General features: G+C 38.4%; 1 protein-coding gene and 2 long non-coding RNA genes across 5 annotated transcripts in view; 2 read left to right on the plus strand and 1 right to left on the minus strand.

Moving 5' to 3' along the window:
- The window catches only part of aatkb (apoptosis-associated tyrosine kinase b), a 95,356-nt gene that overhangs the window by 13,069 nt on the left and 62,933 nt on the right, over positions 1-19,354 (plus strand). The gene's annotated exons all lie outside the window — the stretch shown is intronic.
- On the plus strand, positions 4,952-6,231 carry LOC119783742. Its single transcript, XR_005280849.1, has 3 exons — positions 4,952-5,073; positions 5,901-6,006; positions 6,148-6,231. It is a non-coding gene; the product is annotated as an uncharacterized LOC119783742 (long non-coding RNA).
- LOC119783732 lies at positions 7,881-9,222 on the minus strand. Of its 3 annotated transcripts, none has more exons than XR_005280847.1 (3): positions 9,200-9,222; positions 8,362-8,467; positions 7,881-7,955 (listed from the first exon to the last, which is right to left on the minus strand). It is a non-coding gene; the product is annotated as an uncharacterized LOC119783732 (long non-coding RNA). The 3 variants fall into 3 exon arrangements; XR_005280848.1 differs by lacking the exon at positions 9,200-9,222 and adding an exon at positions 8,630-8,792; XR_005280846.1 differs by lacking the exon at positions 9,200-9,222 and having other exon boundaries at positions 8,362-8,593.

The following is a 19,354-nucleotide window of genomic DNA, read 5'->3' on the forward strand; positions in this document are numbered from 1 at the left end:
ATATATATATATATATATATATATATATATATATATATATATATATATATACATGCATATGTAAAACTTGATAAATCCAAGTAAAGTGATATGTGGCGTGCAAAAATAGCGTATAAATGTCAATTACGGGGGATGGGGTGCAGTTCTAAGGACCTTTAATAAAACATATTACATAAACCCAATGCAGATCCATGCATCCATTTTCACAAACATCACAAATATTTTCAGAAAAATTACGTCTGCCTGGATTTTTAATGGTCAGAGTGTCAGTTTTGGGGTTCCTTAACTTTGTAGCATTTTTCTTGGCTGCGCTGCTTCCATAATATTTATCTGGTTACTTAATTTTTTGTCCAATCAGATTTCAGCCTGTGTGTTGCTATGTCAATCTAATCTGCCCAGAATCAGCAGAGCTGCTGATGTTACCTGAACAATATTACTGAGGAACGTTTTCTTCAACCAATCAGATTTCAGATTTGCCCCAGAGGGTCAACTACAGGCCCCGCCCCTATGTCAGCATTTCCTGCCCTCTGATTGGTCAGTTAGAGCAAAATGATTCCAGCCAGTTTAAGCTAATGACAATCAGCATTTTAGATTCACTTTAGTTCATAAAGTAGTTTATAAATAATGAGCATCTCTGCTGGGTGGGATATATTTTATTTTCATGCTTTATGTTCTATTTTATCTGGTAATTAGATGCATATTGAATCTGAACGGCTCCATGGAGGAGCTGTGGTTATAGAGTAGAGGATTGCTGCTGTCTTAATTGGGTTTCTAGTTTAATTGATCTCTGTATTCATCCTCACACTCATCTTCCTCTGTTATATCTGCGCTCGTTACATTTCATATTTGAATACTATTGGTGGTTTCTGTTATTAAAATGTAAAACTGATGATATTAACTCCTTCAGAGCCCTCGTTGCAAATGTAGTCCAGGTATAAGAAGTAGATTAAGTTGATGGGGGGGGCCATTGAAGGTCTAGGGACCAGATGCACCGCCGCCACTGACTCTAAATATGTTTAAAACTAAAGATGAACTCTGAAAACTAAATAAATGAACTCATTCATATTTTACCTGAACTAAATGAATCAGTCTTTTTTTCTTATCAAATTCACTTTAATGACAGTAAACAGTCAGTGGATTAAGTTTTAGTTCAGTGCAGGGAGAATCTGTTTTAGTGCAGCAGTTTAAAGACCAACAAACATTCATTGTCATAAATATTATATTTAGCTCCTGTTTTATAATCCAGATGGATCAGCGGCAGCTTTGCTCATATGTGACTTATTTTAATTTTAATTTATTTCATTCCATATATATAATTAGGGGTCCCCGCTCCATCTTAGTTAGGGGTCCTTGGCCTGGAAAACATTGAAGACTCCTGGTCTAGGGTAAGGTTTGGTGGAGGGGGGGGTCATGCTGTGGGTCTGCTGTTTTAGGATTTTGACTCCGCCTCTTATCTCCTCATCAGTTTAGCCTTTTAAAGGTGATAATTTTACCTCCTCCTGGCTTCTTAACCTCTAAGATTTTAGTTTTATTTCTATTTATTTTCTTAAAATTCAATGTCAATGATTCGGTTGAAGGGTTCGGGTTGTTTTGCTCCAATTGATGAATTTTGCGTCGAGTCGAAACTTTATTTTCAGTTTGGTTTAAAACCAAAACTAATGGTGAAGCTGAAATTATCCTCATGATGATGATAATGATGCTGCAGTTTGCCTTTAGCTTTGGTTCTTTCTTCCAACCATCCTATCAGTGAGCCTATCTTGGTAGATATTCCAGTAATGTTTGGAATATCTCTCCTCATGGTTTACAGTCCTGCAGGCTCCCTCTTGGCCTTTTGTGGGCTTGAATAATGGGAGAGATGATGAGCTCCGACAGCCGTCACCTGCTCAGATCTCTGCTCCATCCCCAGGCCTGTTTGTCCGTCTCTGCATCTCCTGATGAGGCCTGTTTCATCTCTCGCTGGCAGTCATGTTTGATCACACACACTGTTGTGATGTTGACTAAATACATGGCAGCTCTAATGAGGGTTTCATTCCTGGAAGAGAGCAGGGATGGGAGGTGGAGGGAGGGCTCTAAAAACAGGAAACCTGCTGCTCCCATCAGTTTCATTTGTTGAGAAAATATGTTTATTTTTCACTTCGCAGGATGTTTGGATCCAAACGATCATAATCCTTTTGACTTTATCTTTGTTTTTCATTTTGCTGTAATCTCACCTCACAGAAAAAAAAAATCCTTTTTCTTTTCCGGTTAGTTGGGAAGAAACAAAGCTGGATGCCTGGAAAAACAACCTTCCTCATGCATGTTTAAGATCATGACTTTGAAGCAAGAAGCATTTCCTTTTTCATGTGAGAAAAATATGTGTTATTTTCATTAAACTAAAACAGATAATCAGATCAGAGGATTGTCTTTTGGTTTCGGCTGAGCAGAGCCACCCATGGTTCAGGTAAAGGAACCAGAAGGAGCCTGTTTTCTGAATCCTGCTCTCTCTGATTGTTTCCTAATTTGCCTTCTGGGTGTTAATAGACTACAAGCTGCTGTTTATTAAGATGAACAGCAGTTATTTCTGCAGGGCAAAAACGTGAGAAACAGACTTCCTTCCTGTTTGTTGAATGCATCAAAACCGCAAATCCAAACTTTCTATAATATCTGAAAGATTTTAAATGTTTTTTCTCCTCAAACGTTGGTTACAAGTCAATTAAACTGCAGAATGAGGGATTTCCTGGGTCCTGATTCGCCTCTTGGCTCAGAAATCAATGCCAGATCGATCTGCTGTAGTAAACTTCCTTCCTAGATGGATTCACTTACTGTCTTTGCTCCATTTCTGTTTGTCTGGATGCAAGAAGCTGATTGGTGGATGAGTTCAGCTCTGAGTGACGGATTCAGCCGTTGAATCAGGATGGGGATCTGCTGTTATCCTGAACATCGCTGACTGGTGTTCAAATCTTTGTTCCATCCTGTCAGAGATCGTCTGACTGTAAACTGCATCCAGTCAGACCAGAGAGCCTCTGATTTATGGGGATTTCTCTTCTGCTGGCTGCAGGTTTGCTGCAGCATAAAAGTTCAGATTCTAAAGGAAACCAGAGAAAAAAATTTAAATAGTTTATGTCGGGCTGAAAGTAGACTTCCTTATCATCAGAGCAAAGGAACTTCCTTCTGCCTTAGAGTAGGGCTGGGCGATATGCAGAAAATCTAATATTACGATATATTTGGGCTACATCGCGATACACAATATATATATATCACGCAGGCTCGGACTAGGGACTATTTTCGGCCCTGGCATTTTTCCATCTACACTGGCCCACTTATGGACGTAATGACCTCTGGCGATGACATCACACAGAAGAATTCTTCATAAAGTGAAGAAAATCATGGACAACAGTGAGCATCTCCCTCAGTCAGATCCGGTGAACGTACGATGGGAAACGTTAGCCTTTAGATGCAAAACCCCATCTTGCACTGCAACACATTTTTGCAAAATATTCCAACATAACAAATATAAGAGAAACATCATAGTTTGGTTTAAAGAAAGCATTTTAGTTTCATTATAATTTAGTTTGTTGCAAGGATTTTAAAGTTTAAAGTTAAGAAATAGAAAATGAAACCATCTGCCAACCGTCACAAGGAAGGGTTATATATACTGCATGCATCATTTAGGGAGTTAACATTGGATTACTGCTTCAGCTCCTTCAGTTATTTACTGTCACAGGTAGGAGCTTCGGCTGGAGAGGAAATGTTGGAGCCACTATGATTAAAGGAGGGCAAACCACAGATTACTAGCCTGACGTAGTCCTACTCAATTCTAGTCAGAATGAGTCTGATGCTGCTCCATAGAGCTGTGATTATGGGGCGTGTTTCGAACGAACCAGGAAAAAAAATGCCTCTGCACTCAATTGGATAGACCTACAACCAATAAGAGCAACGGAGTGCGTGACGTATGTTAAGCCACGCATAGTTGTTGTCAACAAAAATCAAAGCGTGCAGTTGCACGCCTAGAATCAGAAGATGAGCCTTGATCGCGTTTCTCTGTTCCTCTTTTAAAATTAATTTGCTGTCGATATCTTCTAGAACAGACCTAATAGCAGAATCTACTCACCTCAACTCTCCAGCGGCAGCCATTGTTGTTGTCACCCAAGCGCGCTTTGGTGACGTGGTTGATTACGTTACTGTTGATCATCTGTCCATCATCGTATAAAGCCCGCCCTGACAATTTGATTGGCCCGCCAGATATTGTGCTAGCATACTCGCGCTACTGTTGAGCAATGCCAGACCGAACTTCCCGACCTCAAACGTTGTGGGCGGGACTAAGTTCGGAATGGCACCCAGGCTAACAGATTACCAGTCTAATCCTGATATCATCATATGTTTAAATAAACTTCAAAAACAATAAAGTACATAATATTGCAATGATATACTCATTCAAAATGTTGGTTTAAAATTTTATTTACTTTTATTTTAAGCAGTTCAAAGCTTTTCACTAATAATTCTACCACATGATGTCGTTGGGTGTCAGTATTAGACCTTCAACTCATTGACTCTTCAGCAATCCCTCACGCTAAGCATGCTTTTAGCTCTATACCTTCAACAAATCAAGGTATAGATCAGAGCAGAAATAGGCGCGGTTATCTAGAACTCCCCCATTAATCCGTTGGTTCGGTATCGTTGGAAATTCCCCCATAAGAAACATCTCTGCTGTTTGTTTGGTGCTGCTGTCATCAAGGAACTACGGTGGCCGACAGGTGCAAATGCGCAGCAAAAGAGAAAACATGCAAACAAAAAAAAAGACACGCTCACAAATTAAATGCGGCAAACAAAAAGCAAATAAAATGCAGCAAACAAAAAAGAAGACACCCCCGAATGAAATGCAGCAAATAAAAAGAGAGACGCAAACAAAAAAGAAGACACCCCCGAATGAAATGCAGCAAACAAAAAAGAAAACACCCCCGAATGAAATGCCGCAAACAAAAAGTGTTGAAAACGGAAGTGCTCCAGACCACTAGGGGGAGTCAAAGAAAATAGTATTCATTTCTATGGGACCAGATGCAAGATTCAGAGAAAGATATTTGAAAGAAAGTAAAGGTACGTATTACTATATTTCTTTTTAGATACGCCGTCTTTTATAATATTACAGAATAACAGAATAATTTATGGGTAGCGTGATAGACTTTGTGTCAGTCATACCGTTGATAGATAGATAGATAGATAGATAGATAGATAGATAGATAGATAGATAGATAGATAGATAGATAGATAGATAGATAGATAGATAGATAGATAGATAGATAGATAGATAGATAGATAGATAGATAGATAGATAGATAGATAGATAGATAGATAGTGAATTCGATTTACGCTTTTAACTTTCGTATTTTTATCTTTTTTTGATTGCTCTTATTTTTTCACAGTGACTCTGTGAAGTATTATCCTCTATAATGAGGTATTTTTCGGGGAGGTTCTGTGCTTTTTTGTGCTGTTTTTATCATGCTGCTCCCACCGGGACACGCTGCCTTTGTTTACTCCAGAGAACAGCTGATCGCTCTAATGCCGGCCAGCGTTTTAGCCAGACAGCTGAAATACCACCCGAACTCTGGAGGAAAACACGCCGTGGTTGCAGAGGAGGAAAACAACATTATCACTTTACTGGGATTTATCACTTTAATTGGACTTTTCACTTTATTTGGATTTAGTTTTTACATATGCATAGATATACGTACAGATATATATGCAGAAGAGCTATATGTGTATATATATTTTATCTCTTTTTATTCTTATTTTTTTAAATCTTTATTATATTGTATAGTTGGATGTGTGTATATATCATGTAAAACTGTAACTGGAGCGTGTAACAAAAGTAATTTCCCTCTGGGATTATTAAAGTATTTCTGATTCTGATTTACCTTTTTTAGGTGGCCATGTTTTGCTGTTTCTGTGGACAAAATCTAGGAACAATTCAAGTTTTCTGTTTTTCATGTGGGAAGAATGTGCAGATCTTGGCACAAGCTCAAGACACTGGTAAGCAGTGATGGCATAGTTACTTGTAAAAATTAACTATAATCGATTACTTATTACTACTTGAAAAAGTAGATTAGTGATTACTTTTTTTGGAAATTCACTAAGTTACATTATTTATTTTTCTCCACCACTTGTGAAAAGCTTGAGCGTTGCCAGCCATATGTATGGCTCCTCAACAGCCAACCAACGCATCGAAAGCTGGGGGTCATATTTCAGAAAACAAAGGTGAGTTTGTCAACAGTTTATTGTAATTTTTGTATAAATACCAAGTAGTAGACCTTGAAAAGGTGAATAAATTTAGTAGTCTTCTTGGATAAGCAAACATTTCAAATTTTTAATGCAACATTTTACTCGATTACCTCTACTTTGTCAGAAGAAATGAAGTACTTGCATATCTCTTAATGACCATTATGTTTTTGTGCTATATACAACTTAATTTTATAGTTTAACATTTGATATGGATGAATCAGAAGCTCAACATTTAAAGTATAACAGTTGATGTCTGCTTACTTTATATTTAACTTTGTAGGTCAACATATATTTAACTATTTTCATGACATAGAAACTAGTCCTATTACTTTCTGCTGATATAATTATCTTATAATTTTGGTTTATTGTTGATCTCAGTTCTGGATGGATCTCATGAACGATTTGAAGGAAAGACATCTCTTCAATGGAAGTCATGAGCACACATGCCTTGTGCGGTTTGTCTTCATGGATATGCTACAGAGAGATCTTGATGAATGCAAGAACAGGTGGCATAAACATACCATAAGACCTGTTAAACAATCTTGCTGTCCATCTGGTAAACCAGATGTGATGTATCATCTACCTCACAGGTAATTTTTGTTGTTTTTGTCTTCAACATCTGGTTAATTTAAAACCTCTTTGGGAACTCTAAAAAATAATTTGCCAAAACAAAAATAATGAACAATGTGTTAACAGTATGTCACTTTTTATTCTAACAATTTCAGATGACAATTTCTAAAATGTAAATTTAAATACAATTAATCATTTAGACAGGTTATAACAATAGTCAGAGCAGTAACAGTTTAGTGAAGAAATGTAAATATAACTAAATGTTTCCTGTATTTCTTCTATTCCTAGGTTTGGTGGAACAGACTGTGGTTTCCTAGTTTCCCAGGAGCCATTCGGACAGTTTGTGACAGAGACTAACAACATTCAATGTGGAGATGAACACCTTCAGGCACATTTTGAGAACCTCCAGAGACAGTGTGGCCTAGCACATCCACAGAGTTGGGAATCATGTGTCGAAAACTATATTAAACTGAAAAACATGGTGGACTTATAAACAAACAAGAATCCAAATTTGAAGGTCGCACACAAACAGTAAACAGTGTCATAACTGAACAGGTTTGACAAGTTAAATAGATAGCATTTTGTTTTGTTTTGCATTTGACCTTAATAAAGCCCAAACCCAGGGGAGTTTTGAATCCCAAAGTCCATGTCTTCTTTAAACTGATGATACGTCTTGGACATTGGTATTTTGATAGTGTTGGAGCAGGTGCTACTGACAGGAAAACGAGAAGTGGCCTGAAAGATCAGTTTTGGTGGTGGCAGAATTGAAGATGGAGGTAGTGTGTTCAAGCCGGTGGCAAACATCAGGACGTCCTGGAGAAAGAAACCCATTTTTTGTTCTAGAAAAGAAGCAATGAGTTTATGTATCAGATATTACAATAACACCAGAATATAGCAATAAATCTTAAAGTCCTCCTTCTGCGTCAAGGAGAAGGTCTCTCCAGAATCCTAGCACTCTTGTTTCCTCATGTCGTCTGCTGCTACCCTTTTCACTGAGCTGAACCTCAAATATTTCCTCCAATATTTTGGATGTCAGCTGTTCCACTCTTGCACGCATAAATGGCCTGAAGATGGAAGCATGCTGCTCCAAAGCATTCTGGAAGTTCAGTGTTGAAAGGCCATCCTTGAATCTATAAAAAGTTTGAAACAGAAATCACCTTAATTATTATCAAAAGAGCTGATATTTTTCAGTAACACAAAGAACATTAATATGTCTAATCTATTTTTATTATTTTTATTTAGCATAGGTAATATTGCTGATGCACTGTGTGTGTGTGTGTGGGTGCTGTTGTAACCATTAATCTCCCGTTCAGTTCAACCTTATAAGCGGAGATACATACTTGATATTACTATAATTAAATAACTTGTAATTAATTATTTGCAACGTTCAAGCTTTTCACAAGTGGTGGAGAAAAAAAATAAATAATGTAACTTAGTGAATTTCCAAAAAAAGTAATCACTAATCTACTTTTTCAAGTAGTAATAAGTAATCGATTAAAGTTAATTTTTACAAGTAACTATGCCATCACTGCTTACCAGTGTCTTGAGCTTGTGCCAAGATCTGCACATTCTTCCCACATGAAAAACAGAAAACTTGAATTGTTCCTAGATTTTGTCCACAGAAACAGCAAAACATGGCCACCTAAAAAAGGTAAATCAGAATCAGAAATACTTTAATAATCCCAGAGGGAAATTACTTTTGTTACACGCTCCAGTTACAGTTTTACATGATATATACACACATCCAACTATACAATATAATAAAGATAAAAAATAAGAATAAAAAGAGATAAAATATATATACACATATAGCTCTTCTGTATATATATCTGTACGTATATCTATGCATATGTAAAAACTAAATCCAAATAAAGTGAAAAGTCCAATTAAAGTGATAAATCCAAGTAAAGTGATAATGTTGTTTTCCTCCTCTGCAACCACGGCGTGTTTTCCTCCAGAGTTCGGGTGGTATTTCAGCTGTCTGGCTAAAACGCTGGCCGGCATTAGAGCGATCAGCTGTTCTCTGGAGTAAACAAAGGCAGCGTGTCCCGGTGGGAGCAGCATGATAAAAACAGCACAAAAAAGCACAGAACCTCCCCGAAAAATACCTCATTATAGAGGATAATACTTCACAGAGTCACTGTGAAAAAATAAGAGCAATCAAAAAAAGATAAAAATACGAAAGTTAAAAGCGTAAATCGAATTCACTATCTATCTATCTATCTATCTATCTATCTATCTATCTATCTATCTATCTATCTATCTATCAACGGTATGACTGACACAAAGTCTATCCCGCTACGCATAAATTATTCTGTTATTCTGTAATATTATAAAAGACGGCGTATCTAAAAAGAAATATAGTAATACGTACCTTTACTTTCTTTCAAATATCTTCATCTGAATCTTGCATCTGGTCCCATAGAAATGAATACTATTTTCTTTGACTCCCCCTAGTGGTCTGGAGCACTTCCGTTTTCAACACTTTTTGTTTGCTGCATTTCATTCGGGGGTGTTTTCTTTTTTGTTTGCTGCATTTCATTCGGGGGTGTCTTCTTTTTTGTTTGCGTCTCTCTTTTTGTTTGCTGCATTTCATTCGGGGGTGTCTTCTTTTTTGTTTGCTGCATTTTATTTGCTTTTTGTTTGCCGCATTTAATTTGTGAGCGTGTCTTTTTTTTGTTTGCATGTTTTCTCTTTTGCTTCGCATTTGCACCTGTCGGCCACCGTAAGGAACAGTTTAAAACATCTAACGGCATCTTCTAAACCCTTGGAGGCAGCCATAGTGGTCAAAGGAAAACCACAATAACATAATGTAATGAAGCTGAGTCTAATTAGCAGAAAGCTGTAGATTTAACCCTATAATGCCAAATGTATCATATTTGATACATACGGTTTCTGAAATGTTTTGCTTCTGACACCTTTTGCATAATTTAATGGTAAAAACTTTGCTCAAAATCCTATTGTACATAATCAGATACACCTGATAACAGAGGGCAGAAGACTACACATAGTAATAAATTATTAATATCAAAAATGTATTTCTTTTTTTTTCTTTTTACATATTTTGTTAAAAGACCAAATAAGGACTTCAAACCAAAAAAAAAAAAGTTATTTTCTGTTTAGTTTTATTCTTGGATCGGGCTTTAAAGGGTTAAAGATAAGCTGCTAAAATCAACAAAGCGTCCTCCAATCATGAGACTCTTCACATCAGTCTCAGTTTAGAGTAAAGCGTTTGAGCCGAGAGGTTTAAAGTGCTTTTGCCTCCTAATAAAAAACCCACTAAGACTCACATCCTGAATCCCACCTGAAGATTTCCACACTGACACACGCCGCCTCTGCGTGGCGGCTGACCCCACTGACCGCCCACGCTCCCTCACAAAACGCACATGCATCAGGAGAAAATAACACCTCACAGCCTCCATGGGCTCGTCACCATGGTTACGTTTCTCACAGCTTTAAAGACCACTGTGAGCAATCAAGGTCTGAGCGAGAGGATGACAGATTTCTCTTAATGTGTTCTGTTGTGATTCCCACGTGAGGAGCAGATGCTGCACCTGCAGCACAGCCAGAGAAAGCCTCATTTTTCCCCGCAGTCTCTGCACATCCTATAATCGTTGCTCCTGTGCTGTCACTACACTCACAATTGGCGCCCCAGGCAGCTGCCTAGGGTCCCAAGTTCCTGGGGGCCCCATTAAACTCTGTTTACATGTATGGTTAATAAAACTATTCCTTATTTGTGCAAAGTAATTATGTTTTTGGTAAAAATCCTTTTGCTAAAATGCCATCAGAAAGCTTATAAGCATTAGTTGTCATATGTTATATATTAGGTGTGTCTCCAATACGCTGGATACTTCAAAACCAAACTAAAAATCCACCATCTCTCCATCAGAAGCAATATGTGCTCAAAAAAGAAACTCAGTGAGGAATCCTCAACATTCTCCATATGAGGAGCATGCAAAGACCATCCGTGCCGTTTGATTAAGAATAGAGGAGATTCTCGTTAAAGTGGAAAAGAAAGAAAGAAAGAAAGAAAGAAAGAAAGAAAGAAAGAAAGAAAGAAAGAAAGAAAGAAAGAAAGAAAGAAAGAAAGAAAGAAAGAAAGAAAGAAAGAAAGAAAGAAAGAAAGAAAGAAAGAAAGCATGATTTAAACTGATGGAGTAATTAAAATACCAAAGAATGGATGAAAAAGTGGAGCAATTTAAACTAAAGAGAGAAAAGACAGAAAAGAAAGTATCACAGAGGATTGAATGGCAGAAAGTTACAGAGTAAAAGAAAACAAGATCGCAGAAAGACTTTCTGATCATTACAAACAGAAAGAAATGGCAAAAAAAAAAAATACCCAAGAGACGAACAGCAGAGATTTACTGAGACACAAAAAATTAGGAGATGTGAAAATATTACCAAGAGAAAGAACAGAAATATGAGACACAAAAACCAGAAAGATGCAAGGAGAAAGAAAAACACAATAACTGTAATAAGAAAAGGACACTAAGTAAAGGCTACATGATTGGCTGAACGTTGCCACATGATGCAACATTGTGGTTGCCCAGACAACGATAATAACATCCCCCAGCGTCCGTTAGCGTGTCTAATGACCCATGAAGTTTTACCTGATCGATAACAAAACTGAAAACAATTAGTTTCTGGTGAACAAAGTAGCTGTTAGACCCTGATATAAAGAGCTGGGTAGCGCTGTGGCTAGCTGTAGCTAACAGGTTAGCATCTTTTAGCTCGATCAGTTAGCCACGTTAAGCTACACTACTTTTAACTTTCTATCAACAACAACCGTTAGTTTTCTACAAGTAGATTAACGGTTTTATTCATCTAAAATCTCTACAAATGTCATTTATTATGATGTTCCATCTTTCCTGCCCTCAGATCTTAATGAAAAGATTAAAAATAAACTGAGACTTTATTTGTCTCCTTATTAAAAAGCAGAGCTTAGTCTGTCTTAGAAGGCAGGACTCTCCTTCCAGACTTTAATGATTGTTTTCTACTTTCTGCTACTTTAGTTTGGCGATAAAATGTAAAATAATAGCAAATATATGGAATAATATGTTGAGACTCTAAAAGAGATTTGATCCTTATGAAATGGGTGCAGTACAGTTTGTCCGAGTGGAGTTACCATATGATGACGTCATAAAAAAAAAACCCTTTATTAAACCAGGAAAAAAAATCCCATTGAGATTAAAAGCATATTTTTCAAGGGAGTCATAAGAAGGGACGGGGCCCCGAGCAGATCTGGTACCTGCAGCGGACTTTTCCTTTAAACAGGAAACCCTGAGATCCAGCAGTCAAGAGTCAAACACAAGGACTCAAAGGCTAAAATGAATATAAAGTCAAACAGATGCAAAAAAAATTAAATAAAGCGAACTTTAAAACTCGGTTGAAAGAAATCGGTTGAATTGTGGAGTTTTAACATTTGCTAATCATTCGCTCCTTCTGCAGGAATCTGGTCCAGCAGAGAACGTCGTCCCAGTTCAGCCGCTCGTTATGTAAGCCAACACTGAAAGCTTCATGTGAACATAAAAGGAAGCTATTAATGGAAACTGTTGTTCCCCGCATGGAGAACAGGTTTAACTCCACAACATCTGCACATTTTTCTGTTCTTCATGAACATGAAGCTGACCAGAGAGCCGGAGCTCCGTCCTGTTCTCATTCCTGCTAAACTCTGCAGCTTTTTTTCTGTTAAAAGCTCTTCAGACACACAATGTCCTCAATCAAATATCCATCTCACACCCAGCCACAAAATAAAACCAGGCAGCCTCTTATACTAAAAGAGTTTCCATGGCAACCGTGTTCTGAAACGGGCGCAGCGCAGGAGGGGGTGCCACTTTAGACGCGTCCGCACCCTGTGATCGTGCATAATCAAGGTGGAAGCGTATCAGAAAGTTGGCCTGCGTCTCTCATTAATGGTTAAAAGGCCCAGGCTGGCTGCGAGGAGAAGCTTCACTCTGTTCTCTGCTTGGGAGAAAAACAAAGACATACTTGATCAGATAAAAGCTGCTTTTATGCAGATGTTCAGGAGTAACGACGTCACACAGGAACGTGTTTGCTGGCTCAGGATGTGCATCAGTCTTTTAATGTCTCTGATAATGATTGGAACGACCGACAGGCAGAGAGAAGCTAATTGGTTTTTCCTTTTCATTAAGTGTCGTTTGCAGACAGGGTCAGAATGCTGCTGATTGTCGTCTGGTTCTTCAATCGTCTTCATTTTGTTGCAGGTTAAAGCTAATATGTAGCCTAATTAGAATAACGTTCTATAAAGCTGATCAGAGGTGTCAAGTTACGAAATACAAATACTTTGTTACTGTACTTAAGTACGCTTTTTAGGTATCTATACTTTACTCTATTACTTATTTTTCTTCCTACTTCTGACTTCTACTCATTACATTTTCACACAAGTATCTGTACTTTCTATTCCTTACATTTTTAAATCAAACGTTAGTCGTTACTCTTGGCTTCGGTTTAATGTTTCTAAATCTTTATTTGATGCTTCAACTTTTACCAGAGTGTTTTTAAACTACAGGATCTATACTTCTACTGAAGTAACAAATGTTTGAACTTTTAACACCACTGAAGCTGATTCATATTAATTTTATTTAAGATAAGAGTTAAAGTCATATAGTGAAGTCGTATTTAAGTGTCAAATCATTCTGGCTTAAACATGTATATAAATATACTCTTTATCAGACAATATTGTCCCAAAATGTAAAAAATTTCTATTTAAAAAAAAAATCCGGTGTTAAATTCAGCCAATCATATATCAACGGTCATCTGTCAATCAAATGTTTTCGGTCATAGCATCTTGATTCATATGTCGCAGCTAATATACGCAACGGTTGAAACCAGAATCCTTTCCTTTCCCATTGAGTTGCGTCCCAGTGTTCACGGGGATGGACGTCTGTGTCTTCGGCAGGCGTAGATGTGATGCTTTAGACTTTGATAGAAAATGGACTTAAAGAAATACTTGATTTTTGTTAATAAAAAGAAATGAGCTACATGCTGTGCCTTGAACCGCTTAAGCCCAGAGTGTCAAATTCAGCCTGAAATTCCATTTTAATTAAAGAAAGTCCAGCTCTCTAACTATAAATTGGAAAAACAACTGTTTGGATTTCTATAACAGAAAGGCATTGAGGAATATTGTTCAGGTGGAACCATTATTTTAAATGTCACCATGTCTGATTTATAGGTAGCCTCGCCAATTTTCTTTTCAAAATAAAAACTGCAAAACGCCATGAAAGCCCATTTGAAACTCTGGATGAACCCTCAGACTTTATAGATCCACATCTTGTCTATAAGTCAAGCAAACATGGACTGAATCAGTGGAAACATGTTTGTTCCACAAAGGATTTAGTGGGCAGAGTGCTAGGAGGAAATGGGATTTTGGCACAGTGGTGCCAAAAGTGCAAAAATGCATTTTTCAAATCACAAAAGGGAATCTGGTCAGAAAAATATGCTGAGTTACATTATTGGAAACCTTCTGCATGAGGCAAAGCCTTTGATCCTAAGATTTAGCCGCCGTTTCATTGAAATCTACCAATAATATCATCAAACTGGATAGAAAATAAGAATAACAGAGCAAGCTCATATAACGCATGCAGGTTACATCACCTGAAATGGTCGCATAATTACCTCCGACCCCTCGTTGAAAAGGTCTGAGCCTCTAGTTTCCAATGATGCTGGTCAGTAGGGGCCTGGTGTCAATGTTAGGTTAAGGTTTTGAGGACTCAAATGGAGAGGCGAGGAGGCAAAGGTGAGTTCTTTAGGATTTAATTGAATAAATAGCAATAATTGCAAAAATCCAAAAACCAAACAAAATGGAACCAAAAACCAGACAAACTAATGGGAGCCAGGAAAAGACGAGGAACCAGCACTGAGGAACTCCACAGGGAGAGTTTATATGGGAGACTAATCAAAGCCAGGACTAATGAGCTGATTGGGAGCAGGTGTGAACAGAAGAGTCTAGAAGGAGCTAGGAGAAAAGGAGACCAACACAAGAGGGCAGCAGAGGGCAGCCTAGAAAAACCTAAGAGCTCAAATACATCCAGAAAACACCACAAAATAGGAATTAACCAATAAAACTAGAAAACAAAGGAAAACATGGATCAAAGTGAAACTGAAAACTCAAAAGAAACCTTAAACAGAACCAAGACGGTGACAGTGGGGTTAAAGAAATAAAAAATACCTGCTGTTGCTTTACTCCCGCAGAGTCACACATGCCAGGTGGAATTTTATATCTCATTTTATTTGTTTAAACGGCTATAAAACAAAAAGTATTTGTGAAAAAATAATTTTAAAACCCCACTTGAAAGGCGTGTGGATTAAACACCATGTGACTGTGTTTTTGTTAGGTTTCTGTTTCTGTTATGTTTTCCTTTTGCTCCTTGATTTCTAGTGTTTAGTTTTCTTTTCACCATGTTTCTTTATCCTTCCAGGTTTTCCATTTGTTGTCCTCTGCTGCCCTCTTGTGTCCTCTTTCTCTTGCTCTGTTTTCTGTTCAGCCATCACCTGTTTTCAATTCCCTCATTAGCCCTCTCCCTGTCTCTGTCCCCTTTAAAAGCCCTCCCTCTTCAGTTCCTGTTTGCTGGATCCTCGTCTAACCTCTGGTCAATCGTCTGTCTGCCTTCCTCGTCTCTTCCTTGTTCCTAGATTTGGGTTTTCCCCTGATGTCTCCTAGGTTCTGGTTTGTGAGTTATTTTTTGTTGGATTTTTTGATTCCTGCCTCAGTGCCTGTGAATCTTATTAAACCACTTAAATTCACCTCTGCCAACTCGTCTCTGCATTCGGGTCCTCCATACCAACACCGCTTTCTGACAGTTTTGGCCATTTCTATAAATAGATTAATATCAGCTGGGGTTCATACGCTGGACTTAAGGGAGAAACGGGAGAAAATGACGCCGATCTGATACCATCAGGTTTTTTTTATTGTTCGGTTTGATTTAAGTCCATGTTCGTTTAAGGTTAACTTTGCAACTAAGATGGGCATTATGCTCTTAGCTGGATTTAATAGCAGATTGAACTGAAGCTCCGTTTCCTCCTGTCTTTAACTAAAGAGCTGTGAGAGTAAAGTAGGAACTCATAAGAGCTTCATGTTGAAAAGTGCAGGTAGAGCTTCTAATTATCTGGATCTTCTCATTATTACAGCTTCATTACTTCACCATCAGCAGGATCTTTCTCTCTCAGCTGCACCAACAGCTGTTGAACAGAATATTATTTGTGACAGCGTGAATCCGCAGCTTCAGTGTCTGGAGCGTTTTACTATGTTTGATATCACAGCCTTCTAAATGGGGATGGAGAGGGTGTGCTGTAACGAGGTGCAGCGTGTTTCATAACATCTCCTGCATGAAATCTGAGACGTGATGCATGAGTGTGCAGTGAGAGCCCACAGCAATGGAGACTTTATCCTGCTAAGATTCAGCCACCCTCAGAGTCAAAGGGTGAGGGGCGAAAAGAGGGAGAGGAAGGATGAAGAGGAGGGTCAGAGCGAAGAGTAGAGCTTAGAGAAGCAGGTGTAACCAGCTCCACCATCTGAACTGTGATGCTATGTGTTTTCCGCTTCATTAAATCTCAGCAGCTGAGATGATTCATCCAGATAAAAGCTGAGGCTGCAGGGCAGCTTCTATCCTCCATCTTTCCCCGCCCTGCTTTGCACCGTTTTCTCAGACTTCTCCCTGTTTCTCTACTTTATTGTGATCTGTATGTTCACACATAAAGCACCTATATGAGCTGCTGTTGTGTTTCTAAGCTTTGCAGCAGCGAAAAACGGGCCGCACGCCTCAGAGAGCCGCAGTCCGCTGCTTGTGTGCTGCTGCAGCTACACGGTCCTAACACATGCCACGCTTTCTCTGCAAACACAAACCTAGTGATATTCTCTGGTTGACATCTTGACAATTACTCTGCTCAGTGAAGCTGCTCACTGAATATTTCAAGATCTGAAGTAGTGTCTGCATGATCAGCCTCCCGCTGAGTCAAATACCATGATGCTACAGGAGGACTGATGTTCAGGCATTCATCCTAATGTTCTCGGGAATTTTAGGGATAATTACCTAAATTATTGCACCTGATTAAGGTCATTTTATCTTACTTGCGTAAGGGGCTTCAGTGCATTCATAAGAAAAAAATGTCTTATTAAAGCTTAAAGATGGAAAAGATTTACAGAGAAATGTTTAAATCTTTAAACACGTTCAGAGTAAAGAATTTTCTAAAATGTTTATTTATTATTTGCTACATGAAGATGAAGCTGAATTGGAAACGCTGGAAACACTAAAAACCATAACCCTCATAACCTGGACCAAATGGAGGCCAAGCTGCAGCTGCAAAAAGCTCTGGTCCTGTTGCTGCAAAACAAACCCAAAGCATCATTCCCTCGCTGCCGTGCTTCTCAGTTGTAACATAAATCAACATTTTAAAACACTAGCAATATTCTTGTGAGAGTATCACTACTCTTACTTGAGTTTCAGGTTATTATACTAAGCATGAATAGATCAGGTGAAAAATTCTTTTATTTTGTTATTTTTTATATTTTCTTTGTGTTTTTATTATATTTTGATATAAGATTCCCAATAAATTTTTACATTTAATCCGATGTTATGAGACTCGACACTTTTAAAAATTCTATTAAATTTGGTTTATTTTTAAATCTCCCATCACATCATGTCACCTCAGGTCTTTTTATAGATCCAGTTTTATCAGATCATCCAAAGTTTTCTACATAAGAAAATCAGTTGATTAAATCCAGTCATTGACTCTTCAGCAATCCCCCACACTAAGCATGCTTGTAGTGACAGTGGAGAGGAAAAACTCCCTTTGAACAGGAAGAAACCTCCTGCAGAACCAGGCTCAGTGTGAGCGGCCATCTGCTGAGGCCCACTGGGGTTCAAGGAGACAGAAGCAGACATAGAAAAGGAGCATAAAAGCACTGATCTATGTTAGAAAAGCTAACGTAAGCTAGCTCCACAGATGGCTCTGTCTGGGAAACTAATGGTTAATAAGCCGAGCTCTGACCCAGTTTCCAAGTCAAAGGAAGAAAGAGTGAACATCCAGTTAGTCCCAGTAGAAGCTGAACCTACAGCTATAGGAGAGAACAGGATTAAACACTGGAAAACAGGCCAAGCTCCAACATCTAGAAACAAAGGTGTTGATGGCAGCAGCACAGCTGATATTTCTCTCCAGGATGGAGTTACAGCCAAACAGGAACAGACCAGATGAAGCTACTATGAGAAAAAGCAGAGAGAGCAGAACGTTAGAGATTGAACTAACAGATTCTGCAGAGTGGGAGAATAGAGATAGAATGAAGCAGAATGATGAAAAAGGGGTCCCTATGTCCTCCAGCAGTCTAAGCCTATAGCAGCAGAACTACAGTATAGAGATTTTACACTACACTGCAAAAAAATGAAATCTAAATAAGTCATTTCTTCTTAAAATAAGTGATTTTTTCGTGAATTAAGGATTTAAGTGAGACACTTTGCCAATGGAACAAGACAATTTACACTTAAGATAAGGAAAAACAATTGCATTGTCTTATTTCAAGTGCGTTTTATCTACATACGTTATTTTAAGAGTAAAAATACTAATTCCATTGGCAAATCGTCTTATTTACCTGCTCAAATTAAGAGTAAATACCCTTAAAGGAATAGTACACCCAAAACATGATTAGCCTTCATTTTCTACTCACCCCCATGCTGAACAACACTCTGGAGTACTTTTTTGAAATCTCAAATGCATCTGGAGATCTGGGAGGCTTCTTGCTGTCTGCTGACATTCAAATAATGGAGGTCTATGGCGCCCGAGGCAGAAAGGTCCATAAAAGTCCACAAAAAACGTGTCAATATTCCTCCATACTGCTCGTCCAATGTATTCCAAGTGTCCTGAGTGGGTAGCATCCAGAATTTACTCGAAACAAAGTCATTTAGAATGTTTTTAGAGCATAAACAGTAGTGTATAGGATTTCCTGAAAGCGCGCACATGCGCGTTCACGACGCTACGGAAGCCGGCAGACCAAACCAGCGCATTCAGCTCGGCAAAGAACTCATGCTCTTCCTCAACACTGAAGTCCTCAGACATTTTTCTTTCGTTGTTTCTTTCTTTGCACAGGTAAACAGCACATTTCTTCTTCTACGCTTCCATTATCGGCAGAGCAGACGCTGAATGCGCACTTTCATCTGGTTTGGTCTGCCGGCTTCCGTAGCGTCCTGAACGCGCTTTCAGGAAATCCTATACACTACTGTTTATGCTCTAAAAAAATTCTAAATGACTTCGTTTCGAGTAAATTCTGGATGCTACCCACTCAGGACACTTGGAATACATTGGACGAGCAGTATGGAGGAATATTGACACGTTTTTTGTGGACTTTTATGGACCTTTCTGCCTCGGGCGCCATAGACCTCCATTATTTGAATGTCAGCAGACAGCAAGAAGCCTCCCAGATCTCCAGATGCATTTGAGATATCAAAAAAGTACTCCAGAGTGTTGTTCAGCATGGGGGTGAGTAGACAATGAAGGCTAATCATGTTTTGGGTGTACTATT

The sequence above is a fragment of the Cyprinodon tularosa genome, unplaced genomic scaffold (genome assembly GCF_016077235.1).
Source record: "Cyprinodon tularosa strain WSP-4 unplaced genomic scaffold, ASM1607723v1 ctg1052, whole genome shotgun sequence".
Taxonomy (NCBI): domain Eukaryota; kingdom Metazoa; phylum Chordata; class Actinopteri; order Cyprinodontiformes; family Cyprinodontidae; genus Cyprinodon; species Cyprinodon tularosa.